Source organism: Podarcis vaucheri, assembly GCF_965113315.1.
Source record: "Podarcis vaucheri genome assembly, chromosome: W".
Lineage (NCBI taxonomy): Eukaryota > Metazoa > Chordata > Lepidosauria > Squamata > Lacertidae > Podarcis > Podarcis vaucheri.
The window spans coordinates 1439392-1466197 of NC_138757.1; positions in this window are offsets into that span (position 1 = coordinate 1439392).

Here is a 26806-nt window from a genome sequence, read left to right on the forward strand (position 1 = left end):
GGCTCCGCCCCCGAGGACACATGGAGTTGGCAGGAAAGGGAGTGGCCCACCCAGCACTCACTAGAGCAGCAGCAGTGTCCCAGAAGCCTCCCTCAGGCCTCTTATCCTGTTGCGGTGAGTGCAGGCTCCACCCCCTAGGCCAGATGGAGTTGGCAGGAAAGGGAGCGGCCCACCCAGCACTCAGTAGAGCAGCAGCAGCAGCAGCAGCAGCAGTGTCCCGGAAGCCTCGCTCAGGCCTCTTAAGCTGTGGCGGTGAGTGCAGGCTCCGCCCCCTAGGCCAGATGGAGTTGGCAGCAAAGGGAGCGGCCCCCCCAGCACTCTCTAGAGCAGCAGCAGTGTCCCGGATGCCTCGCTCAGGCCTCTTAAGCTGTGGCGGTGAGTGCAGGCTCCGCCCCCTAGGCCAGATGGAGTTGGCAGGAAAGGGAGCAGCCCCCCCAGCACTCACTAGAGCAGCAGCAGTGTCCCGGAAGCCTCGCTCAGGCCTCTTAAGGTGTGGCGGTGAGTGCAGGCTCCGCCCCCTAGGCCAGATGGAGTTGGCAGGAATGGGAGCGGCCCCCCCAGCACTCACTAGAGCAGCAGCAGTGTCCCGGAAGCCTCGCTCAGGCCTCTTAAGGTGTGGCGGTGAGTGCAGGCTCCGCCCCCTAGGCCAGATGGAGTTGGCAGGAATGGGAGCGGCCCCCCCAGCACTCACTAGAGCAGCAGCAGTGTCCCGGAAGCCTCGCTCAGGCCTCTTAAGGTGTGGCGGTGAGTGCAGGCTCCGCCCCCTAGGCCAGATGGAGTTGGCAGGAAAGGGAGCGGCCCACCCAGCACTCACTACAGCAGCAGCAGTGTCCCGGAAGCCTCCCTCAGGCCTCTTAAGGTGTGGCGGTGAGTGCAGGCTCCGCCCCCTAGACCAGATGGAGTTGGCAGGAAAGGGAGCGGCCCACCCAGCACTCACTAGAGCAGCAGCAGAAGCAGTAGTGTCCCGGAGGCCTCCCTCAGGCCTCTTAAGTTGTGGCGGTGAGCGCAGGATCCGCCCCCTAGGCCAGATGGAGTTGGTAGGAAAGGGAGCGGCCCACCCAGCACTCACTAGAGCAGCAGCAGTGTCCCGGAAGCCTCCCTCAGGCCAATTACGCTGTGGCGGTGAGTGAAAGCTCCGCCCCCTAGGCCAGATGGAGTTGGCAGGAAAGGGAGCGGCCCACCCAGCACTCACTAGTGCAGCAGCAGCAGCACTGTCCCGGAAGCCTCCCTCAGGCCTCTTAAGCTGTGGCGGTGAGTGCAGGCTCCGCCCCGTAGGCCAGATGGAGTTGGCAGGAAAGGAAGCGGCCCACCCAGCACTCACTAGAGCAGCATCAGTGTCCCGGAAGCCTCCCTCAGGCCTCTTAAGCTGTGGCAGTGAGTGCAGGCTCCGCCCCCTAGGCCAGATGGAGTTGGCAGGAAAGGGAGCGGCCCCCCCAGCACTGACTAGAGCAGCAGCAGTGTCCCGGAAGCCTCGCTCAGGCCTCTTAAGCTGTGGCGGTGAGTGCAGGCTCCGCCCCCTAGGCCAGATGGAGTTGGCAGCAAAGGGAGCGGCCCCCCCAGCACTCACTAGAGCAGCAGCAGTGTCCCGGAAGCCTCGCTCAGGCCTCTTAAGCTGTGGCGGTGAGTGCAGGCTCCGCCCCCTAGGCCAGATGGAGTTGGCAGGAAAGGGAGCAGCCCCCCCAGCACTCACTAGAGCAGCAGCAGTGTCCCGGAAGCCTCACTCAGGCCTCTTAAGCTGTGGCGGTGAGTGCAGGCTCCGCCCGCTAGGCCAGATGGAGTTGGCAGGAATGGGAGCGGCCCCCCCAGCACTCACTAGAGCAGCAGCAGTGTCCCGGAAGCCTCGCTCAGGCCTCTTAAGGTGTGGCGGTGAGTGCAGGCTCCGCCCCCTAGGCCAGATGGAGTTGGCAGGAAAGGGAGCGGCCCACCCAGCACTCAGTAGAGCAGCAGCAGTGTCCCGGAAGCCTCCCTCAGGCCTCTTAAGGTGTGGCGGTGAGTGCAGGCTCCGCCCCCTAGACCAGATGGAGTTGGCAGGAAAGGGAGCGGCCCACCCAGCACTCACTAGAGCAGCAGCAGAAGCAGTAGTGTCCCGGAGGCCTCCCTCAGGCCTCTTAAGTTGTGGCGGTGAGCGCAGGATCCGCCCCCTAGGCCAGATGGAGTTGGTAGGAAAGGGAGCGGCCCACCCAGCACTCACTAGAGCAGCAGCAGTGTCCCGGAAGCCTCCCTCAGGCCAATTACGCTGTGGCGGTGAGTGAAAGCTCCGCCCCCTAGGCCAGATGGAGTTGGCAGGAAAGGGAGCGGCCCACCCAGCACTCACTAGTGCAGCAGCAGCAGCACTGTCCCGGAAGCCTCCCTCAGGCCTCTTAAGCTGTGGCGGTGAGTGCAGGCTCCGCCCCCTAGGCCAGATGGAGTTGGCAGGAAAGGAAGCGGCCCACCCAGCACTCACTAGAGCAGCATCATTGTCCCGGAAGCCTCCCTCAGGCCTCTTAAGCTGTGGCAGTGAGTGCAGGCTCCGCCCCCTAGGCCAGATGGAGTTGGCAGGAAAGGGAGCGCCCCCCCCAGCACTCACTAGAGCAGCAGCAGTGTCCCAGAAGTCTCCCTCAGGCCTCTTAAGCTGTGGCGGTGAGTGCAGGCTCCGCCCCCTAGGCCAGATGGAGTTGGCAGGAAAGGGAGCGCCCCACCCAGCACTCACTAGAGCAGCAGCAGCAGCAGCAGCAGTATCCCGGAAGCCTCCCTCGGGCCTCTTAGGCTGTGGCGGTGAGTGCAGGCTCCGCCCATTAGGCCAGATGGAGTTGGCAGGAAAGGGAGTGGCCCACCCAGCACTCACTACAGCAGCAGCAGCAGCATCAGTGTCCCGGAAGCCTCCCTCAGGCCTCTTAAGCTGTGGCAGTGAGTGCAGGCTCCGCCCCCTAGGCCAGATGGAGTTGGCAGGAAAGAGAGCGGCCCACCCAGCACTCAGTAGAGCAGCAGCAGCAGCAGTGTCCCGGAAGCCTCCCTCAGGCCTCTTAAGTTGTGGCGGTGAGCGCAGGATCCGCCCCCTAGGGCACATGGAGTTGGCAGGAAAGGGAGCGGCCCACCCAGCACTCACTAGAGCAGCAGCAGAAGCAGTAGTGTCCCGGAAGCCTCCCTCAGGCCTCTTAAGCTGTGGGGGTCAGTGCAGGCTCAATCCCCTAGGCCAGATGGAGTTGGTAGGAAAGGGAGCGGCCCCCCCCCAGCACTCACTAGAGCAGCAGCAGTGTCCCGGAAGCCTCGCTCAGGCCTCTTAAGCTGTGGCGGTGAGTGCAGGCTCCGCCCCCTAGGCCAGATGGAGTTGGCAGGAAAGGGAGCGGCCCACACAGCACTCACTACAGCAGCAGCAGCAGTGTCCAGGAGGCCTCCCTCAGGCCTCTTAAGCTGTGGCGGTGAGTACAGGCTCCGCCCCCTAGGCCAAATGGAGTTGACAGGAAGGGGAGCGGCCCACCCATCACTCACTAGAGCAGTAGCAGTGTCCCGGAGACCTCCCTCAGGCCTCTTAAGCTGTGGGGGTGAGTGCAGGCTCAACCCCCTAGGCCAGATGGAGTTGGCAGGAAAGGGAGCGGCCCACCCAGCACTCACTAGAGCAGCAGCAGCAGTGTCCCGGAAGCCTCCCTCAGGCCTTTTAGGCTGTGGCGGTGAGTGCAGGCTCCGCCCCCTAGGCCAGATGTAGTTGGCAGGAAAGGGAGCGGCCCATCCAGCACTCAATAGAGCAGCAGCAGCAGCAGCAGCAGTGTCCCGGAAGCCTCCCTCAGGCCTCTTAAGCTGTGGGGGTGAGTGCAGGCTCAACCCCCTAGGCCAGATGGAGTTGGCAGGAAAGGGAGCGGCCCACCCAGTACTCATTAGAGCAGCAGCAGTGTCCTGGAAGCCTCCCTCAGGCCTTTTAAGCTGTGGCGGTTAATGCAGGCTCCGCCCCCTAGACCAGATGGAGTTGGCAGGAAAGGGAGCGGCCCACCCAGCACTCACTAGTGCAGCAGCAGCAGTGTCCCGGAAGCCTCCCTCAAACCTCTTAAGCTGTGGCGGTGAGTGCAGGCTCCGCCCCCGAGGACACATGGAGTTGGCAGGAAAGGGAGCGGCCCACCCAGCACTCACTAGAGCAGCAGCAGTGTCCCAGAAGCCTCCCTCAGGCCTCTTATCCTGTTGCGGTGAGTGCAGGCTCCACCCCCTAGGCCAGATGGAGTTGGCAGGAAAGGGAGCGGCCCACCCAGCACTCAGTAGAGCAGCAGCAGCAGCAGCAGCAGCAGTGTCCCGGAAGCCTCGCTCAGGCCTCTTAAGCTGTGGCGGTGAGTGCAGGCTCCGCCCCCTAGGCCAGATGGAGTTGGCAGCAAAGGGAGCGGCCCCCCCAGCACTCACTAGAGCAGCAGCAGTGTCCCGGATGCCTCGCTCAGGCCTCTTAAGCTGTGGCGGTGAGTGCAGGCTCCGCCCCCTAGGCCAGATGGAGTTGGCAGGAAAGGGAGCAGCCCCCCCAGCACTCACTAGAGCAGCAGCAGTGTCCCGGAAGCCTCGCTCAGGCCTCTTAAGCTGTGGCGGTGAGTGCAGGCTCCGCCCCCTAGGCCAGATGGAGTTGGCAGGAATGGGAGCGGCCCCCCCAGCACTCACTAGAGCAGCAGCAGTGTCCCGGAAGCCTCGCTCAGGCCTCTTAAGGTGTGGCGGTGAGTGCAGGCTCCGCCCCCTAGGCCAGATGGAGTTGGCAGGAAAGGGAGCGGCCCACCCAGCACTCACTACAGCAGCAGCAGTGTCCCGGAAGCCTCCCTCAGGCCTCTTAAGGTGTGGCGGTGAGTGCAGGCTCCGCCCCCTAGACCAGATGGAGTTGGCAGGAAAGGGAGCGGCCCACCCAGCACTCACTAGAGCAGCAGCAGAAGCAGTAGTGTCCCGGAGGCCTCCCTCAGGCCTCTTAAGTTGTGGCGGTGAGCGCAGGATCCGCCCCCTAGGCCAGATGGAGTTGGTAGGAAAGGGAGCGGCCCACCCAGCACTCACTAGAGCAGCAGCAGTGTCCCGGAAGCCTCCCTCAGGCCAATTACGCTGTGGCGGTGAGTGAAAGCTCCGCCCCCTAGGCCAGATGGAGTTGGCAGGAAAGGGAGCGGCCCACCCAGCACTCACTAGTGCAGCAGCAGCAGCAGCACTGTCCCGGAAGCCTCCCTCAGGCCTCTTAAGCTGTGGCGGTGAGTGCAGGCTCCGCCCCCTAGGCCAGATGGAGTTGGCAGGAAAGGAAGCGGCCCACCCAGCACTCACTAGAGCAGCATCAGTGTCCCGGAAGCCTCCCTCAGGCCTTTTAAGCTGTGGCAGTGAGTGCAGGCTCCGCCCCCTAGACCAGATGGAGTTGGCAGGAAAGGGAGCGGCCCACCCAGCACTCACTAGAGCAGCAGCAGAAGCAGTAGTGTCCCGGAGGCCTCCCTCAGGCCTCTTAAGTTGTGGCGGTGAGCGCAGGATCCGCCCCCTAGGCCAGATGGAGTTGGTAGGAAAGGGAGCGGCCCACCCAGCACTCACTAGAGCAGCAGCAGTGTCCCGGAAGCCTCCCTCAGGCCAATTACGCTGTGGCGGTGAGTGAAAGCTCCGCCCCCTAGGCCAGATGGAGTTGGCAGGAAAGGGAGCGGCCCACCCAGCACTCACTAGTGCAGCAGCAGCAGCACTGTCCCGGAAGCCTCCCTCAGGCCTCTTAAGCTGTGGCGGTGAGTGCAGGCTCCGCCCCCTAGGCCAGATGGAGTTGGCAGGAAAGGAAGCGGCCCACCCAGCACTCACTAGAGCAGCATCATTGTCCCGGAAGCCTCCCTCAGGCCTCTTAAGCTGTGGCAGTGAGTGCAGGCTCCGCCCCCTAGGCCAGATGGAGTTGGCAGGAAAGGGAGCGCCCCCCCCAGCACTCACTAGAGCAGCAGCAGTGTCCCAGAAGTCTCCCTCAGGCCTCTTAAGCTGTGGCGGTGAGTGCAGGCTCCGCCCCCTAGGCCAGATGGAGTTGGCAGGAAAGGGAGCGCCCCACCCAGCACTCACTAGAGCAGCAGCAGCAGCAGCAGCAGTATCCCGGAAGCCTCCCTCGGGCCTCTTAGGCTGTGGCGGTGAGTGCAGGCTCCGCCCATTAGGCCAGATGGAGTTGGCAGGAAAGAGAGCGGCCCACCCAGCACTCAGTAGAGCAGCAGCAGCAGCAGTGTCCCGGAAGCCTCCCTCAGGCCTCTTAAGTTGTGGCGGTGAGCGCAGGATCCGCCCCCTAGGCCACATGGAGTTGGCAGGAAAGGGAGCGGCCCACCCAGCACTCACTAGAGCAGCAGCAGAAGCAGTAGTGTCCCGGAAGCCTCCCTCAGGCCTCTTAAGCTGTGGGGGTCAGTGCAGGCTCAATCCCCTAGGCCAGATGGAGTTGGTAGGAAAGGGAGCGGCCCACCCAGCACTCAGTAGAGCAGCAGCAGCAGTGTCCCAGAAGCCTCCCTCAGGCCTCTTAAGCTGTGGCGGTGAGTGCAGGCTCCGCCCCCTAGGCCAGATGGAGTTGGCAGGAAAGGGAGCGGGCCCCCCAGCACTCACTAGATCAGCAGCAGTGTCCCGGAAGCCTCGCTCAGGCCTCTTAAGCTGTGGCGGTGAGTGCAGGCTCCGCCCCCTAGGCCAGATGGAGTTGGCAGGAAAGGGAGCGGGCCCCCCAGCACTCACTAGAGCAGCAGCAGTGTCCCGGAAGCCTCCCTCAAGCCTCTTAAGCTGTGGCGGTGAGTGCAGGCTCCGCCCCCTATGCCAAATGGAGTTGGCAAGAAAGGGAACGGCCCACCCAGCACTCACTAGAGCAGCAGCAGCAGCAGCAGCAGTGTCCCGGAAGCCTCGCTCAGGCCTCTTAAGCTGTGGCGGTGAGTGCAGGCTCCGCCCCCTAGGCCAGATGGAGTTGGCAGGAAATGGAGCGGCCCACACAGCACTCACTACAGCAGCAGTGTCCCGGAGGCCTCCCTCAGGCCTCTTAAGCTGTGGCGGTGAGTGCAGGCTCCGCCCCCTAGGCCAGATGGAGTTGGCAGGAAATGGAGCGGCCCACACAGCACTCACTACAGCAGCAGTGTCCCGGAGGCCTCCCTCAGGCCTCTTAAGCTGTGGCGTGAGTACAGACTCCGCCCCCTAGGCCAAATGGAGTTGACAGGAAGGGGAGCGGCCCACCCAGCACTCACTACAGCAGCAGCAGTGTCCCGGAAGCTTCCCTTAGGCCTCTTAAGCTGTGGCGGTGAGTGCAGGCTCCGCCCCCTAGGCCAGATGGAGTTGGCAGGAAGGGGAGCGGTCCACCCAGCACTCAGTAGAGCAGCAGCAGCAGCAGTGTCCCGGAAGCCTCCCTCAGGCCTCTTAAGCTGTGGGGGTGAGTGCAGGCTCCGCCCCGTAGGCCAGATGGAGTTCGCAGGAAAGGGAGCGGCCCACCCAGCACTCACTAGAGCAGTAGCAGCAGCAGTGTCCCGGAAGCCTCCCTCAGGCCTCTTAAGCTGTGGCGGTGAGTGCAGGCTCCGCCCCCTAAGCCAGATGGAGTTGGCAGGAAAGGGAGCGGCCCACCCAGCACTCACTAGAGCAGTAGCAGCAGCAGTGTCCCGGAAGCCTCCCTCAGGCCTCTTAAGCTGTGGCGGTGAGTGCAGGCTCCGCCCCCTAAGCCAGATGGAGTTGGCCGGAAAGGGAGCGGCCCACCCAGCACTCACTACAGCAGCTGTAGTGTCCCGGAAGCCTCCCTCAGGCCTCTTAAGCTGTGGGGGTGAGTGCAGGCTCCGCCCCGTAGGCCAGATGGAGTTCGCAGGAAAGGGAGCGGCCCACCCAGCACTCACTACAGCAGTAGCAGCAGCAGTGTCCCGGAAGTCTCCCTCAGGCCTCTTAAGCTGTGGCGGTGAGTGCAGGCTCCGCCCCCTAGGCCAGATGGAGTTGGCAGGAAAGGGAGCGGCCCACCCAGCACTCACTAGAGCAGTAGCAGTGTCCCGGAGGCCTCCCTCAGGACTCATAAGCTGTGGCGGTGAGTGCAGGCTCGGCCCCTAGGCCAGATGGAGTTGACAGGAAGGGGAGCAGCCCACCAATCACTCACTAGAGCAGTAGCAGCGGTGTTCTGGAAGACTCCCTCAGGCCTCTTAAGCTGTGGGGGTGAGTGCAGGCTCCGCCCCCTAGGCCAGATGGAGTTGGCGGGAAAGGGTGCGGCCCACCCAGCACTCACTAGACCAGTAGCATTAGCAGTATTCCGGAAGCCTCCCTATGCCCTTTTAAGCTGTGGCGGTAAGTTCAGGCTCCGCCCCCTAGGCCAGATGGAGTTGGCAGGAAAGGGAGCGGCCCACCCATCACTCACTAGAGCAGCAGCAGTGTCCCGGAAGCCTCCCTCAGGCTTCTTAAGCTGTGCCGGTGAGTTCAGGCTCCGCCCCCTAGGCCAGATGGTGTTGGCAGGAAGGGGAGCGGCCCCCCCGGCACTCACTAGAGCAGCAGCAGTGTCCCGGAAGCCTCCCTCAGGCTTCTTAAGCTGTGCCGGTGAGTTCAGGCTCCGCCCCCTAGGCCAGATGGTGTTGGCAGGAAGGGGAGCGGCCCACCCAGCACTCACTAGAGCAGCAGCAGTGTCCCGGAAGCCTCCCTCAGGCTTCTTAAGCTGTGCCGGTGAGTTCAGGCTCCGCCCCCTAGGCCAGATGGAGTTGGCAGGAAGGGGAGCGGTCCACCCAGCACTCAGTAGAGCAGCAGCAGCAGCAGTGTCCCGGAAGCCTCCCTCAGGCCTCTTAAGCTGTGGGGGTGAGTGCAGGCTCCGCCCCGTAGGCCAGATGGAGTTCGCAGGAAAGGGAGCGGCCCACCCAGCACTCACTAGAGCAGTAGCAGCAGCAGTGTCCCGGAAGCCTCCCTCAGGCCTCTTAAGCTGTGGCGGTGAGTGCAGGCTCCGCCCCCTAAGCCAGATGGAGTTGGCAGGAAAGGGAGCGGCCCACCCAGCACTCACTAGAGCAGTAGCAGCAGCAGTGTCCCGGAAGCCTCCCTCAGGCCTCTTAAGCTGTGGCGGTGAGTGCAGGCTCCGCCCCCTAAGCCAGATGGAGTTGGCCGGAAAGGGAGCGGCCCACCCAGCACTCACTACAGCAGCTGTAGTGTCCCGGAAGCCTCCCTCAGGCCTCTTAAGCTGTGGGGGTGAGTGCAGGCTCCGCCCCGTAGGCCAGATGGAGTTCGCAGGAAAGGGAGCGGCCCACCCAGCACTCACTACAGCAGTAGCAGCAGCAGTGTCCCGGAAGTCTCCCTCAGGCCTCTTAAGCTGTGGCGGTGAGTGCAGGCTCCGCCCCCTAGGCCAGATGGAGTTGGCAGGAAAGGGAGCGGCCCACCCAGCACTCACTAGAGCAGTAGCAGTGTCCCGGAGGCCTCCCTCAGGACTCATAAGCTGTGGCGGTGAGTGCAGGCTCGGCCCCTAGGCCAGATGGAGTTGACAGGAAGGGGAGCAGCCCACCAATCACTCACTAGAGCAGTAGCAGCGGTGTTCTGGAAGACTCCCTCAGGCCTCTTAAGCTGTGGGGGTGAGTGCAGGCTCCGCCCCCTAGGCCAGATGGAGTTGGCGGGAAAGGGTGCGGCCCACCCAGCACTCACTAGACCAGTAGCATTAGCAGTATTCCGGAAGCCTCCCTATGCCCTTTTAAGCTGTGGCGGTAAGTTCAGGCTCCGCCCCCTAGGCCAGATGGAGTTGGCAGGAAAGGGAGCGGCCCACCCATCACTCACTAGAGCAGCAGCAGTGTCCCGGAAGCCTCCCTCAGGCTTCTTAAGCTGTGCCGGTGAGTTCAGGCTCCGCCCCCTAGGCCAGATGGTGTTGGCAGGAAGGGGAGCGGCCCCCCCGGCACTCACTAGAGCAGCAGCAGTGTCCCGGAAGCCTCCCTCAGGCTTCTTAAGCTGTGCCGGTGAGTTCAGGCTCCGCCCCCTAGGCCAGATGGTGTTGGCAGGAAGGGGAGCGGCCCACCCAGCACTCACTAGAGCAGCAGCAGTGTCCCGGAAGCCTCCCTCAGGCTTCTTAAGCTGTGCCGGTGAGTTCAGGCTCCGCCCCCTAGGCCAGATGGTGTTGGCAGGAAGGGGAGCGGCCCACCCAGCACTCACTAGAGCAGCAGCAGTGTCCCGGAAGCCTACCTCAGGCCTCTTAAGCTGTGGCGGTGAGTGCAGGCTCCGCCCATTAGGCCAGATGGAGTTGGCAGGAAAGGGAGTGGCCCACCCAGCACTCACTAGAGCAGCAGCAGTGTCCCGGAAGCCTCCCTCAGGCCTTTTAGGCTGTGGCGGTGAGTGCAGGCTCCGCCTCCTAGGCCAGATGGAGTTGGCAGGAAAGGGAGCGGCCCACCCATCAATCACTAGTGCAGCAGCAGCAGTGTCCCGGAAGCCTCCCTCAGGCCTTTTAAGCTGTGGCGGTGAGTACAGGCTCCGCCCCCTAGGCCAAATGGAGTTGGCAGGAAAGGGAGCGGCCCACACAGCACTCACTACAGCAGGAGCAGCAGTGTCCAGGAGGCCTCCCTCAGGCCTCTTAAGCTGTGGCGGTGAGTACAGGCTCCGCCCCCTAGGCCAAATGGAGTTGACAGGAAGGGGAGCGGCCCACCCATCACTCACTAGAGCAGTAGCAGTGTCCCGGAGACCTCCCTCAGGCCTCTTAAGCTGTGGGGGTGAGTGCAGGCTCAACCCCCTAGGCCAGATGGAGTTGGCAGGAAAGGGAGCGGCCCACCCAGCACTCACTAGAGCAGCAGCAGCAGTGTCCCGGAAGCCTCCCTCAGGCCTTTTAGGCTGTGGCGGTGAGTGCAGGCTCCGCCCCCTAGGCCAGATGTAGTTGGCAGGAAAGGGAGCGGCCCATCCAGCACTCAATAGAGCAGCAGCAGCAGCAGCAGCAGTGTCCCGGAAGCCTCCCTCAGGCCTCTTAAGCTGTGGGGGTGAGTGCAGGCTCAACCCCCTAGGCCAGATGGAGTTGGCAGGAAAGGGAGCGGCCCACCCAGCACTCATTAGAGCAGCAGCAGTGTCCTGGAAGCCTCCCTCAGGCCTTTTAAGCTGTGGCGGTTAATGCAGGCTCCGCCCCCTAGACCAGATGGAGTTGGCAGGAAAGGGAGCGGCCCACCCAGCACTCAGTAGAGCAGGAGCAGCAGCAGTGTCCCGGAAGCCTCCCTCAGGCCTTTTAAGCTGTGGCGGTTAATGCAGGCTCCGCCCCCTAGACCAGATGGAGTTGGCAGGAAACGGAGCGGCCCACCCAGCACTCACTAGAGCAGCAGCAGTGTTCCGGAAGCCTCCCGCAGGCCTCTTAAGCTGTGGCGGTGAGTGCAGGCTCCGCCCCCGAGGACACATGGAGTTGGCAGGAAAGGGAGCGGCCCACCCAGCACTCACTAGAGCAGCAGCAGTGTCCCAGAAGCCTCCCTCAGGCCTCTTATCCTGTTGCGGTGAGTGCAGGCTCCACCCCCTAGGCCAGATGGAGTTGGCAGGAAAGGGAGCGGCCCACCCAGCACTCAGTAGAGCAGCAGCAGCAGCAGCAGCAGCAGTGTCCCGGAAGCCTCGCTCAGGCCTCTTAAGCTGTGGCGGTGAGTGCAGGCTCCGCCCCCTAGGCCAGATGGAGTTGGCAGGAAAGGGAGCGGCCCACCCAGCACTCACTAGAGCAGCAGCAGCAGCAGCAGCAGTGTCCCGGAAGCCTCCCTCAGGCCTCTTAAGCTGTGGCGGTGAGTGCAGGCTCCGCCCCCTAGGCCAGATGGAGTTGGCAGGAAACTGAGCGGCCCACCCAGCACTCACTAGAGCAGCAGCAGTGTCCCAGAAGTCTCCCTCAGTTCTCTTCAGGTGGGAATTTCCACAGGGACTGTCTTTTGACTATAGGGGGAAGAAGGTGAAAATAAAGACGATACAGGATAAAGACAGGTTCCTGCAAAGAAATCAAGAAGATTTACAGAAAGGAACTGTAGACCCAATTGCTGAGCAAAAGAGTGTAATAGACATCCTGAACCTTTCGTTTGGACAGAATCTTCCACCACCAACAGAGGAGGAACAACAATTGGGAGCTGTTGGAGGAATACCAGAAAAATAACAAGATGGCCCTGCAATTCCTTAGCTGGAATTGTAATGGGATGAACAGTCCTTTGAAGAGACGACAAGTATTCCATATTTTGTACAGAGAACAACTGGACTTGATTTGCTTACAGGAAACCCATATAACTAGAGCACACAGGAGACTGCTTATGAATAAAAAATTGGGACAAGAATTTATTTCGTCGGACAAAGTGAAAAAAAGAGGAGTTGTGATTTATGTAAAAGAGAAGTGGGCTCCAAAAATGATGTTCAAAGATGAACAAGGAAGATATTTAGCGGTGGAGATTCAGGTACAAGGAGAAAAATTTTTGATAATTGGGATCTATGCACCAAATGAAGGTAAAGCAGAATTCTTCAAAAAACTCCATGAAACTTTGACGGATTATTTGGAATACAATATGATAATCATGGGAGATATGAATGGTGTAGTCTCTACAAACATGGACAAGACACAAAGACTGACACTTACTAAAGAAGGGAGACTCCCGAAGACTTTCTTCGAAATGACTGAAAATATGGACTTAATAGACATTTGGAGAACAAGGAACCCTCTTGAAAGAGAGGGAACCTTTTTCTCCCATGCAAAGATGACCTGGACCAGAATCGACCAAATATGGGTTACTAGTGGAATGGCTCCGAAGATTAAGAAGGTAGAAATCTGCCCAAAAACCTGTTCCGACCATAACGCCGTGAAGATGGAAATGAAATTTACAACAACTGGTCAGTTTAGATGGAGAATGAATGACACCCTATTTCGAGATAGAGAGATCCACATGAAGGCCCAAAAAACTCTAAAGGACTATTTTGAAATCAATCTAAAGGGCGATGTGGAAAAAAGAGTGATCTGGGACGCAAGTAAAGCTGTGATGCGAGGATTTTTGATTCAACAAAATTCAATAAAGAAGAGAAAACAGAATGAGAAAAAGGAAAATTTTTTGGAAAAGATAAAAGAAGGAGAGAAAAAATTAAGATCAAAACCAAAGTCCCAGGAGATTTTGAGGGAGATTAAGTTGTATCAAACACAATATATGGAATTGATGAACCAAGAGATAGAATGGAAAATAAAGCAAATGAAACAAAAGACATTTGAGTCGGCAGACAAATGTGGTAAACTTCTGGCATGGCAACTTAAGAAAAGACAGAAATTAAATACAGTCACAAGTCTAGAAGTGGATGGAAAAAATATATCTAAACCCAACGAGATAAGAAATTGTTTTGTGAGTTATTTTAAAAAACTTTATTCCCAAGGATTACAAAATGAAGAGGACATAGATAAATTCCTTAATAAATATGGATTACAAAAAATCTCTCATCATAGCAAGGTGGATCTAAACCAGAGAATAACAGAACAAGAGATAGAGGGTGCCATTCAGGACATGCAATTGGGCAAATCTCCAGGGCCAGACGGACTGACTTCCAGATATTACAAATCTTTAAAGGAATGGCTGATACAACCGTTAAAGGAAGTTTGTAACGAGATCTTAGAGGGAAAAAAGGCACCCGAATCGTGGAAAGAAGCATATATCTCACTCATACCAAAGACAGAGACTGAAAAGACTCAACTGAAGAACTACCGCCCAATTTCGTTACTGAATGTGGATTACAAAATTTTTGCAGACATTTTAGCAAAAAGATTTAAAAGAGTACTGATGGAGAAGATTCACAGAGATCAAGCAGGCTTTCTCCCAAAAAGACACCTCTCAGACAATGTTAGGAATATAATAGACATTTTGGAAAAGTTAGAGGTGAACATAAATACTAAAGCAGTTTTGATATTTGTGGATGCGGAGAAAGCCTTTGACAATATTTCGTGGAGTTTTATGAAAAAGAATCTTCATGGGATGGGGGTAGGACAAGGATTTGAGAATGGTATGGGTGCAATATATTCCGAACAAAAAGCTAAGTTGATTGTAAACAATGTAATAACTGAGGAACTTAAGATAGAAAAAGGAACACGACAGGGGTGCCCAATTTCCCCATTGCTTTTTATTTCGGTCCTGGAGGTGTTGCTGAACATGATTAGAGACGACCAGCAGGTTAAAGGTGTAAAGGTCGGAACCAAACACTATAAGTTAAGAGCGTTCGCAGATGACCTTGTTTTGACCTTGCAGGAGCCAAACACTAGTACAAAAAGAGTGTTGGAAATAATCCAACAATTTGGACAGGTAGCTGGATTTAAATTGAATAAACAAAAAACTAAAGTCTTAGGGAAAAACCTAACAGATATGGAAAAGAATAAGTTTCAAGAAGAGACAGGTCTGACGGTGGTTAAGAAGGTGAAATATCTAGGGGTTAATTTAACATCTAAAAACTTGAATCTGTATAAGGACAATTATGAAAAATGTTGGTCAGAAATTAAAAAAGATTTAGAAATATGGTCAAATTTGAGATTGTCAATGTTAGGCCGAATTGCAGTGATTAAGATGAATGTACTGCCTAGAATGTTATTTTTATTTCAAACTTTGCAGATTATTGACAAGATGGACTGTTTCAAGAGGTGGCAGAAAGACATTGCGAAATTTGTCTGGCAGGGCAAAAAGCCCAGAATAAAATATAAAATTTTAACAGATGCAAAAGAAAGAGGGGGATTTGCCCTGCCGGACTTAAAATTGTATTATGATGCAGCAGCATTCTGCTGGCTGAAAGAGTGGATGCTCCTCGAGAATACAGATATCTTGGACTTAGAAGGTTTCAATAATGCATTTGGCTGGCATGCATATCTATGGTATGACAAAATCAAAGTGCATAGTGCCTTTAAAAATCATATTGTAAGGAAAGCGTTGTTTAATGTTTGGATGAGATATAAAGATCTGTTGGAAAACAAAACCCCTAGATGGTTGTCACCCTTAGAGGCTAAGGCCCACAAGAAAGTTAATATGGAGGTCGGATGGCCAAAGTATTGTGAGATCTTAGAACAGGATGGAGAGAAACTGAAATTAAAGAGCCATGAAAAATTAAAACCCAAAGTACAAGATTGGCTCCACTATTATCAAATAATGGAGGTTTTTAAACAAGACAGGAAAATTGGCTTCCAGGTGGAAAAATCAAAACTTGAGACAGAATTGTTAGAACCCAATACTAAGAATTTGTCAAGAATGTATAACTTGCTGTTGAAATGGAATACACAAGACGAAACAGTTAAATCAGTTATGATTAAGTGGGCACAGGATATTGGTCATAATATTATGTCTGCTGACTGGGAAAGGTTGTGGAACACTGGTATTAAATTTACGGCATGTAGTGCTTTAAAGGAAAATGTGATGAAAATGGTCTATAGGTGGTACATGACCCCAGTTAAGCTAGCAAAAATTTACCATTTGCCTGATAACAAATGTTGGAAATGTAAGGAAACTGAAGGTACTTTTTATCATCTTTGGTGGACATGCCCGAAGATTAAGGTTTTCTGGGAGATGATATATAATGAAATGAAAAAGGTATTTAAATATACCTTCCTTAAGAAACCAGAGGCCTTTCTCTTGGGCATTGTCGGCCAACTGGTGCCAAAAAAGGATAGAACTTTTTTCATGTATGCAACAACAGCAGCAAGAATACTGATCGCAAAGTATTGGAAGACACAAGATTTACCCACCTTGGAAGAATGGCAGATGAAAGTGATTGACTATATGACATTGGCGGAAATGACGAGCAGAATTCGTGACCAGGGAAAGGAGACTGCGGAAGAAGACTGGAAGAAATTTAAGATTTATCTTAAGAACTATTATAAACTTGATGAAGTTTAGAATGTCGAGATTTTACAGAGAGAAAGGGTTGCAGTAATATAAGATTAGATTAAGAAAGGACTATGATGAATTAGGATGGGAAAAAACATTTATAAGTTGCTATAAAATTTGGACATGAGGATGCAGAAAGGGGAGGTATGGGGAAGTCCGAGGAAAGAAGTTTATGAAAGGACATTTTGAAATTATATTTGTTTGTTTGTCTGTTTTTCTTTTATGTTTGTTTGTTATAAAAACTCTTGTAAAACCAATAAAAATTTTATAAAAAAAAACAACAGAAGTCTCCCTCAGGCCTCTTAAGCTGTGGCGGTGAGTGCAGGCTCCGCCCCCTAGGCCAGATGGAGTTGGCAGGAAAGGGAGCGGCCCACCCAGCACTCACTACAGCAGCAGCAGCAGCAGCAGCAGTGTCCCGGAAGCCTCCCTCAGGCCTCTTAAGCTGTGGCGGTGAGTGCAGGCTCCGCCCCCTAGGCCAGATGGAGTTGGCAGGAAACTGAGCGGCCCACCCAGCACTCACTAGAGCAGCAGCAGTGTCCCAGAAGTCTCCCTCAGTTCTCTTCAGGTGGGAATTTCCACAGGGACTGTCTTTTGACTATAGGGGGAAGAAGGTGAAAATAAAGACGATACAGGATAAAGACAGGTTCCTGCAAAGAAATCAAGAAGATTTACAGAAAGGAACTGTAGACCCAATTGCTGAGCAAAAGAGTGTAATAGACATCCTGAACCTTTCGTTTGGACAGAATCTTCCACCACCAACAGAGGAGGAACAACAATTGGGAGCTGTTGGAGGAATACCAGAAAAATAACAAGATGGCCCTGCAATTCCTTAGCTGGAATTGTAATGGGATGAACAGTCCTTTGAAGAGACGACAAGTATTCCATATTTTGTACAGAGAACAACTGGACTTGATTTGCTTACAGGAAACCCATATAACTAGAGCACACAGGAGACTGCTTATGAATAAAAAATTGGGACAAGAATTTATTTCGTCGGACAAAGTGAAAAAAAGAGGAGTTGTGATTTATGTAAAAGAGAAGTGGGCTCCAAAAATGATGTTCAAAGATGAACAAGGAAGATATTTAGCGGTGGAGATTCAGGTACAAGGAGAAAAATTTTTGATAATTGGGATCTATGCACCAAATGAAGGTAAAGCAGAATTCTTCAAAAAACTCCATGAAACTTTGACGGATTATTTGGAATACAATATGATAATCATGGGAGATATGAATGGTGTAGTCTCTACAAACATGGACAAGACACAAAGACTGACACTTACTAAAGAAGGGAGACTCCCGAAGACTTTCTTCGAAATGACTGAAAATATGGACTTAATAGACATTTGGAGAACAAGGAACCCTCTTGAAAGAGAGGGAACCTTTTTCTCCCATGCAAAGATGACCTGGACCAGAATCGACCAAATATGGGTTACTAGTGGAATGGCTCCGAAGATTAAGAAGGTAGAAATCTGCCCAAAAACCTGTTCCGACCATAACGCCGTGAAGATGGAAATGAAATTTACAACAACTGGTCAGTTTAGATGGAGAATGAATGACACCCTATTTCGAGATAGAGAGATCCACATGAAGGCCCAAAAAACTCTAAAGGACTATTTTGAAATCAATCTAAAGGGCGATGTGGAAAAAAGAGTGATCTGGGACGCAAGTAAAGCTGTGATGCGAGGATTTTTGATTCAACAAAATTCAATAAAGAAGAGAAAACAGAATGAGAAAAAGGAAAATTTTTTGGAAAAGATAAAAGAAGGAGAGAAAAAATTAAGATCAAAACCAAAGTCCCAGGAGATTTTGAGGGAGATTAAGTTGTATCAAACACAATATATGGAATTGATGAACCAAGAGATAGAATGGAAAATAAAGCAAATGAAACAAAAGACATTTGAGTCGGCAGACAAATGTGGTAAACTTCTGGCATGGCAACTTAAGAAAAGACAGAAATTAAATACAGTCACAAGTCTAGAAGTGGATGGAAAAAATATATCTAAACCCAACGAGATAAGAAATTGTTTTGTGAGTTATTTTAAAAAACTTTATTCCCAAGGATTACAAAATGAAGAGGACATAGATAAATTCCTTAATAAATATGGATTACAAAAAATCTCTCATCATAGCAAGGTGGATCTAAACCAGAGAATAACAGAACAAGAGATAGAGGGTGCCATTCAGGACATGCAATTGGGCAAATCTCCAGGGCCAGACGGACTGACTTCCAGATATTACAAATCTTTAAAGGAATGGCTGATACAACCGTTAAAGGAAGTTTGTAACGAGATCTTAGAGGGAAAAAAGGCACCCGAATCGTGGAAAGAAGCATATATCTCACTCATACCAAAGACAGAGACTGAAAAGACTCAACTGAAGAACTACCGCCCAATTTCGTTACTGAATGTGGATTACAAAATTTTTGCAGACATTTTAGCAAAAAGATTTAAAAGAGTACTGATGGAGAAGATTCACAGAGATCAAGCAGGCTTTCTCCCAAAAAGACACCTCTCAGACAATGTTAGGAATATAATAGACATTTTGGAAAAGTTAGAGGTGAACATAAATACTAAAGCAGTTTTGATATTTGTGGATGCGGAGAAAGCCTTTGACAATATTTCGTGGAGTTTTATGAAAAAGAATCTTCATGGGATGGGGGTAGGACAAGGATTTGAGAATGGTATGGGTGCAATATATTCCGAACAAAAAGCTAAGTTGATTGTAAACAATGTAATAACTGAGGAACTTAAGATAGAAAAAGGAACACGACAGGGGTGCCCAATTTCCCCATTGCTTTTTATTTCGGTCCTGGAGGTGTTGCTGAACATGATTAGAGACGACCAGCAGGTTAAAGGTGTAAAGGTCGGAACCAAACACTATAAGTTAAGAGCGTTCGCAGATGACCTTGTTTTGACCTTGCAGGAGCCAAACACTAGTACAAAAAGAGTGTTGGAAATAATCCAACAATTTGGACAGGTAGCTGGATTTAAATTGAATAAACAAAAAACTAAAGTCTTAGGGAAAAACCTAACAGATATGGAAAAGAATAAGTTTCAAGAAGAGACAGGTCTGACGGTGGTTAAGAAGGTGAAATATCTAGGGGTTAATTTAACATCTAAAAACTTGAATCTGTATAAGGACAATTATGAAAAATGTTGGTCAGAAATTAAAAAAGATTTAGAAATATGGTCAAATTTGAGATTGTCAATGTTAGGCCGAATTGCAGTGATTAAGATGAATGTACTGCCTAGAATGTTATTTTTATTTCAAACTTTGCAGATTATTGACAAGATGGACTGTTTCAAGAGGTGGCAGAAAGACATTGCGAAATTTGTCTGGCAGGGCAAAAAGCCCAGAATAAAATATAAAATTTTAACAGATGCAAAAGAAAGAGGGGGATTTGCCCTGCCGGACTTAAAATTGTATTATGATGCAGCAGCATTCTGCTGGCTGAAAGAGTGGATGCTCCTCGAGAATACAGATATCTTGGACTTAGAAGGTTTCAATAATGCATTTGGCTGGCATGCATATCTATGGTATGACAAAATCAAAGTGCATAGTGCCTTTAAAAATCATATTGTAAGGAAAGCGTTGTTTAATGTTTGGATGAGATATAAAGATCTGTTGGAAAACAAAACCCCTAGATGGTTGTCACCCTTAGAGGCTAAGGCCCACAAGAAAGTTAATATGGAGGTCGGATGGCCAAAGTATTGTGAGATCTTAGAACAGGATGGAGAGAAACTGAAATTAAAGAGCCATGAAAAATTAAAACCCAAAGTACAAGATTGGCTCCACTATTATCAAATAATGGAGGTTTTTAAACAAGACAGGAAAATTGGCTTCCAGGTGGAAAAATCAAAACTTGAGACAGAATTGTTAGAACCCAATACTAAGAATTTGTCAAGAATGTATAACTTGCTGTTGAAATGGAATACACAAGACGAAACAGTTAAATCAGTTATGATTAAGTGGGCACAGGATATTGGTCATAATATTATGTCTGCTGACTGGGAAAGGTTGTGGAACACTGGTATTAAATTTACGGCATGTAGTGCTTTAAAGGAAAATGTGATGAAAATGGTCTATAGGTGGTACATGACCCCAGTTAAGCTAGCAAAAATTTACCATTTGCCTGATAACAAATGTTGGAAATGTAAGGAAACTGAAGGTACTTTTTATCATCTTTGGTGGACATGCCCGAAGATTAAGGTTTTCTGGGAGATGATATATAATGAAATGAAAAAGGTATTTAAATATACCTTCCTTAAGAAACCAGAGGCCTTTCTCTTGGGCATTGTCGGCCAACTGGTGCCAAAAAAGGATAGAACTTTTTTCATGTATGCAACAACAGCAGCAAGAATACTGATCGCAAAGTATTGGAAGACACAAGATTTACCCACCTTGGAAGAATGGCAGATGAAAGTGATTGACTATATGACATTGGCGGAAATGACGAGCAGAATTCGTGACCAGGGAAAGGAGACTGCGGAAGAAGACTGGAAGAAATTTAAGATTTATCTTAAGAACTATTATAAACTTGATGAAGTTTAGAATGTCGAGATTTTACAGAGAGAAAGGGTTGCAGTAATATAAGATTAGATTAAGAAAGGACTATGATGAATTAGGATGGGAAAAAACATTTATAAGTTGCTATAAAATTTGGACATGAGGATGCAGAAAGGGGAGGTATGGGGAAGTCCGAGGAAAGAAGTTTATGAAAGGACATTTTGAAATTATATTTGTTTGTTTGTCTGTTTTTCTTTTATGTTTGTTTGTTATAAAAACTCTTGTAAAACCAATAAAAATTTTATAAAAAAAAACAACAGAAGTCTCCCTCAGGCCTCTTAAGCTGTGGCGGTGAGTGCAGGCTCCGCCCCCTAGGCCAGATGGAGTTGGCAGGAAAGGGAGCGGCCCACCCAGCACTCACTACAGCAGCAGCAGTGTCCCGGAAGCCTCCCTCAGGCCTCTAACACTGTGGCGGTGAGTGCAGGCTCCGCCCCCTAGGCCAGATGGAGTTGGCAGGAAGGGGAGCGGCCCACCCAGCAGTCACTAGAGCAGCAGCAGCAGTGTCCCGGAAGCCTCCCTCGGGCCTCTTAAGCTGTGGCGGTGAGTGCAGGCTCCGCCCCCTAGGCCAGATGGAGTTGGCAGGAAAGGGAGCGGCCCACCCAGCAGTCACTAGAGCAGCAGCAGCAGTGTCCCGGAAGCCTCCCTCGGGCCTCTTAAGCTGTGGTGGTGAGTGCAGGCTCCGCCCCCTAGGGAAGATGGAGTTGGCAGGAAAGGGAGCGGCCCACCCAGCACTCATTAGAGCAGCAGCAGCAGCAGTGTCCAGGAAGCCTCCCTCAGGCCTTTTAAGCTGTGGCGGTGAGTGCAGGCTCCGCCCCCTAGGCCAGATGGAGTTGGCAGGAAAGGGAACAGCCCACCCAGCACTCACTAGAGGAGCAGCAGCATCAGTGTCCCGGAAGCCTCCCTCAGGCCTCTTAGGCTGTGGCGGTGAGTGCAGGCTCCGCCCCCTAGGCCAGATGGAGTTGGCAGGAAAGGGAGCGGCCCACCCAGCACTCACTAGAGGAGCAGCAGCATCAGTGTCCCGGAAGCCTCCCTCAGGCCTCTTAAGCTGTGGGGGTGAGTGCAGGCTCCGCCCCCTAGGCCAGATGGAGTTGGCAGGAAAGGGAGCGGCCCACCCAGCACTCACTAGACCAGTAGCAGCATTAGTATTCCGGAAGCCTCCCTATGCCCTTTTAAGCTGTGGCGGTAAGTTCAGGCTCCGCCCCCTAGGGAAGATGGAGTTGGCAGGAAAGGGAGCGGCCCACCCAGCACTTATTAGAGCAGCAGCAGCAGTGTCCCGGAAGCCTCCCTCAGGCCTCTTAAGCTGTGGTGGTGAGTGCAGGCTCCGCCCCCTAGGCCAGATGGAGTTCGCAGGAAAGGGAGCGTCACACCCAGCACTCACTAGAGCAGCAGCAGTGTCCCGGAAGCCTCCCTCAGGCCTCTTAAGCTGTGGCGGTGAGTGCAGGCTCCGCCCCCTAGGCCAGATGGAGTTGGCAGGAAAGGGAGCGGCCCACCCAGCACTCATTAGAGCAGCAGCAGCAGCAGTGTCCCGGAAGCCTCCCTCAGGCCTCTTAAGCTGTGGCGGTGAGTGCAGGCTCCGCCCCCTATGCCAAATGGAGTTGGCAAGAAAGGGAGCGGCCCACCCAGCACTCACTACAGCAGCATCAGTGTCCCGGAAGCCTCCCTCAGGCCTCTAACACTGTGGCGGTGAGTGCAGGCTCCGCCCCCTAGGCCAGATGACGTTGACAGGAAGGGGAGCAGCCCACCAATCACTCACTAGAGCAGTAGCAGCAGTGTTCTGGAAGACTCCCTCAGGCCTCTTAAGCTGTGGCGGTGAGTGCAGGCTCCGCCCCCTAAGCCAGATGGAGTTGGCAGGAAAGGGAGCGGCCCACCCAGCACTCCCTAGAGCAGCAGCAGTGTCCCGGAAGCCTCCGTCAGGCCTCTTAAGCTGTGGCGGTGAGTGCAGGCTCCGCCCCCTAGGCCAGATGGAGTTGGCAGGAAAGGGAGCGGCCCACCCAGCACTCACTAGAGCAGCAGCAGTGTCCCGGAAGCCTCCCTCAGGCCTCTTAAGCTGTGGCGGTGAGTGCACGCTCCGCCCCCTAGGCCAGATGGAGTTGGCAGGAAAGGGAGCGGCCCACCCAGCACTCACTAGAGCAGCAGCAGTGTCCCGGAAGCCTCCCTCAGGCCTCTTAAGCTGTGGCGGTGACTGCAGGCTCCGCCCCCTAGGCCAGATGGAGTTGGCAGGAAAGGGAGCGGCCCACCCAGCACTCACTAGAGCAGCAGCAGTGTCCCGGAAGCCTCCCTCAGGCCTCTTAAGCTGTGGCGGTGAGTGCACGCTCCGCCCCCTAGGCCAGATGGAGTTGGCAGGAAAGGGAGCGGCCCACCCAGCACTCACTAGAGCAGCAGCAGTGTCCCGGAAGCCTTCCTCAGGCCTCTTAAGTTGTGGCGGGGAGAGCAGGCTCCGCCCCCTAAGCCAGATGGAGTTGGCAGGAAAGGGAGCGGTCCACCCAGCACTCAGTAGAGCAGCAGCAGCAGCAGTGTCCCGGAAGCCTCCCTCCGGCCTCTTAAGCTGTGGTGGTGAGTGAAGGCTCCGCCCCCTACGCCAGATGGAGTTGGCAGGAAAGGGAGCAGCCCACCCAGCACTCACTAGTGCAGCAGCAGCAGCAGTATCCCGGAAGCCTCCCTCAGGCCTCTTAAGCTGTGGCGGTGACTGCAGGCTCCGCCCCCTAGGCCAGATGGAGTTCGCAGGAAAGGTAGCGGCCCACCCAGCACTCACTAGAGCAGCAGCAGTGTCCCGGAAGCCTCCCTCAGGCCTCTTAAGTTGTGGCGGGGAGAGCAGGCTCCGCCCCCTAAGCCAGATGGAGTTGGCAGGAAAGGGAGCGGCCCACCCAGCACTCACTAGAGCAGCAGCAGTGTCCCGGAAGCCTTCCTCAGGCCTCTTAAGCTGTGGCGGTGAGTGCAGGCTCCGCCCCCTAGGCCAGATGGTGTTGGCAGGAAGGGGAGCGGCCCCCCCGGCACTCACTAGAGCAGCAGCAGTGTCCCGGAAGCCCCCCTCAGGCCTCTTAGGCTGTTGCGGTGAGTGCAGACTCCGCCCCCTAGGCCAGATGGAGTTGGCAGGAAAGGGAGCGGCCCACCCAGCACTCACTAGACCAGTAGCAGCAGCAGTATTCCGGAAGCCTCCCTATGCCCTTTTAAGCTGTGGCGGTAAGTTCAGGCTCCGCCCCCTAGGGAAGATGGAGGTGGCAGGAAGGGGAGTGGTCCACCCAGCACTCCGTAGAGCAGCAGCAGCAGCAGTGTCCCGGAAGCCTTCCTCAGGCCTCTTAAGTTGTGGCGGGGAGAGCAGGCTCCGCCCCTAAGCCAGATGGAGTTGGCAGGAAAGGGAGCGGCCCACCCAGCACTCACTAGAGCAGCAGCAGTGTCCCGGAAGCCTTCCTCAGGCCTCTTAAGTTATGGCGGGGAGAGCAGGCTCCGCCCCCTAAGCCAGATGGAGTTGGCAGGAAAGGGAGCGGTCCACCCAGCACTCAGTAGAGCAGCAGCAGCAGCAGTGTCCCGGAAGCCTCCCTCAGGCCTCTTAAGCTGTGGCGGTGACTGCAGGCTCCGCCCCCTAGGTCAGATGGAGTTGGCAGGAAAGGGAGCGGCCCACCCAGCACTCACTAGAGCAGCAGCAGTGTCCCGGAAGCCTCCCTCAGGCCTCTTAAGTTGTGGCGGGGAGAGCAGGCTCCGCCCCCTAAGCCAGATGGAGTTGGCAGGAAAGGGAGCGGTCCACCCAGCACTCAGTAGAGCAGCAGCAGCAGCAGTGTCCCGGAAGCCTCCCTCAGGCCTCTTAAGCTGTGGCGGTGACTGCAGGCTCCGCCCCCTAGGCCAGATGGAGTTCGCAGGAAAGGGAGCGGCCCACCCAGCACTCACTAGAGCAGCAGCAGTGTCCCGGAAACCTCCCTCAGGCCTCTTAAGCTGTGGGGGTGACTGCAGGCTCCGCCCCCTAAGCCAGATGGAGTTGGCAGGAAAGGGAGCGGCCCACCCAGCACTCACTAGTGCAGCATCAGCAGTGTCCCGGAAGCCTCCCTCAGGCCTTTTAAGTTGTGGCGGTGAGTGCAGGCTCCGCCCCCTAGGCCAGATGGTGTTGGCAGGAAGGGGAGCGGCCCCCCCGGCACTCACTAGAGCAGCAGCAGTGTCCCGGAAGCCCCCCTCAGGCCTCTTAGGCTGTAGCGGTGAGTGCAGACTCCGCCCCCTAGGCCAGATGGAGTTGGCAGGAAGGGGAGTGGTCCACCCAGCACTCAGTAGAGCAGCAGCAGCAGCAGTGTCCCGGAAGCCTCCCTCAGGCCTCTTAAGTTGTGGCGGTGAGTGCAGGCTCCGCCCCCTAGGCCAGATGGAGTTGGCAGGAAAGGGAGCGGCCCACCCAGCACTCACTAGAGCAGCAGCAGTGTCCCGGAGGCCTCCCTCAGGCCTCTTCAGCTGTGGCGGTGAGTTCAGGTTCCGCCCCCTAGGCCAGATGGAGTTCGCAGGAAAGGGAGCGGCCCACCCAGCACTCACTAGAGCAGCAGCAGCAGCAGCAGTGTTCTAGAAGACTCCCTCAGGCCTCTTAAGCTGTGGGGGTGAGTGCAGGCTCCGCCCACTAGGCCAGATGGAGTTGGCAGGAAAGGGAGCGGCCCACCCAGCACTCACTAGACCAGTAGCAGCAGCAGTATTCCGGAAGCCTCCCTATGCCCTTTTAAGCTGTGGCGGTAAGTTCAGGCTCCGCCCCCTAGGCCAGATGGAGTTGGCAGGAAAGGGAGCGGCCCACCCAGCACTCACTAGAGCAGCAGCAGTGTCCCGGAAGCCTCCCTCAGGCCTCTTAAGCTATGGCGGTGAGTGCAGGCTCCGCCCCCTAGGCCAGATGGAGTTGGCAGGAAAGGGAGCGGCCCACCCAGCACTCACTAGAGCAGCAGCAGCAGTGTCCCGGAAGCCTCCCTCAGGCATCTGAAGCTGTGGCGGTGAGTGCAGGCTTCGCCCCCTAGACCAGATGGAGTTGGCAGGAAAGGGAGCGTCCCACCCAGCACTCACTAGAGCAGCAGCAGCAGTGTCCCGGAAGCCTCTCTCAGGCCTTTTAGGCTGTGGCGGTGACTGCAGGATCCGCCTCCTAGGCCAGATGGAGTTGGCAGGAAAGGGAGCGGCCCACCCATCACTCACTAGTGCAGCAGCAGCAGTGTCCCGGAAGCCTCCCTCAGGCCTCTTAAGCTGTGGCGGTGAGTGCAGGCTCCGCCCCCTAGGCCAAATGGAGTTGGCAGGAAAGGGAGCGGCCCACCCAGCACTCACTACAGCAGCAGCAGTGTCCCGGAAGCCTCCCTCAGGCCTCTAACACTGTGGCGGTGAGTGCAGGCTCCGCCCCCTTGGCCAGATGGAGTTGGCAGGAAGGGGAGCGGCCCAACCAGCAGTCAATAGAGCAGCAGCAGCAGTGTCCCGGAAGCCTCTCTCAGGCCTCTTAAGCTGTGGTGGTGAGTGCAGGCTCCGCCCCCTAAGCCAGATGGAGTTGGCAGGAAAGGGAGCGGTCCACCCAACACTCAGTAGAGCAGCAGCAGCAGCAGTGTCCCGGAAGCCTCCCTCCGGCCTCTTAAACTGTGGTGGTGAGTGAAGGCTCCGCCCCCTAGGCCAGATGGAGTTGGCAGGAAAGGGAGCAGCCCACCCAGCACTCACTAGTGCAGCAGCAGCAGCAGTATCCCGGAAGCCTCCCTCAGGCCTCTTAAGCTGTGGCGGTGACTGCAGGCTCCGCCCCCTAGGCCAGATGGAGTTCGCAGGAAAGGGAGCGGCCCACCCAGCACTCACTAGAGCAGCAGCAGTGTCCCGGAAGCCTCCCTCAGGCCTCTTAAGTTGTGGCGGGGAGAGCAGGCTCCGCCCCCTAAGCCAGATGGAGTTGGCAGGAAAGGGAGCGGCCCACCCAGCACTCACTAGAGCAGCAGCAGTGTCCCGGAAGCCTTCCTCAGGCCTCTTAAGCTGTGGCGGTGAGTGCAGGCTCCGCCCCCTAGGCCAGATGGTGTTGGCAGGAAGGGGAGCGGCCCCCCCGGCACTCACTAGAGCAGCAGCAGTGTCCCGGAAGCCCCCCTCAGGCCTCTTAGGCTGTTGCGGTGAGTGCAGACTCCGCCCCCTAGGCCAGATGGAGTTGGCAGGAAAGGGAGCGGCCCACCCAGCACTCACTAGACCAGTAGCAGCAGCAGTATTCCGGAAGCCTCCCTATGCCCTTTTAAGCTGTGGCGGTAAGTTCAGGCTCCGCCCCCTAGGGAAGATGGAGTTGGCAGGAAAGGGAGCGGCCCACCCAGCACTCACTAGAGCAGCAGCAGTGTCCCGGAAGCCTCCCTCAAGCCTCTTAAGCTGTGGCGGTGAGTGCAGGCTCTGCCCCCTAGGCCAGATGGAGGTGGCAGGAAGGGGAGTGGTCCACCCAGCACTCAGTAGAGCAGCAGCAGCAGCAGTGTCCCGGAAGCCTTCCTCAGGCCTCTTAAGTTGTGGCGGGGAGAGCAGGCTCCGCCCCTAAGCCAGATGGAGTTGGCAGGAAAGGGAGCGGCCCACCCAGCACTCACTAGAGCAGCAGC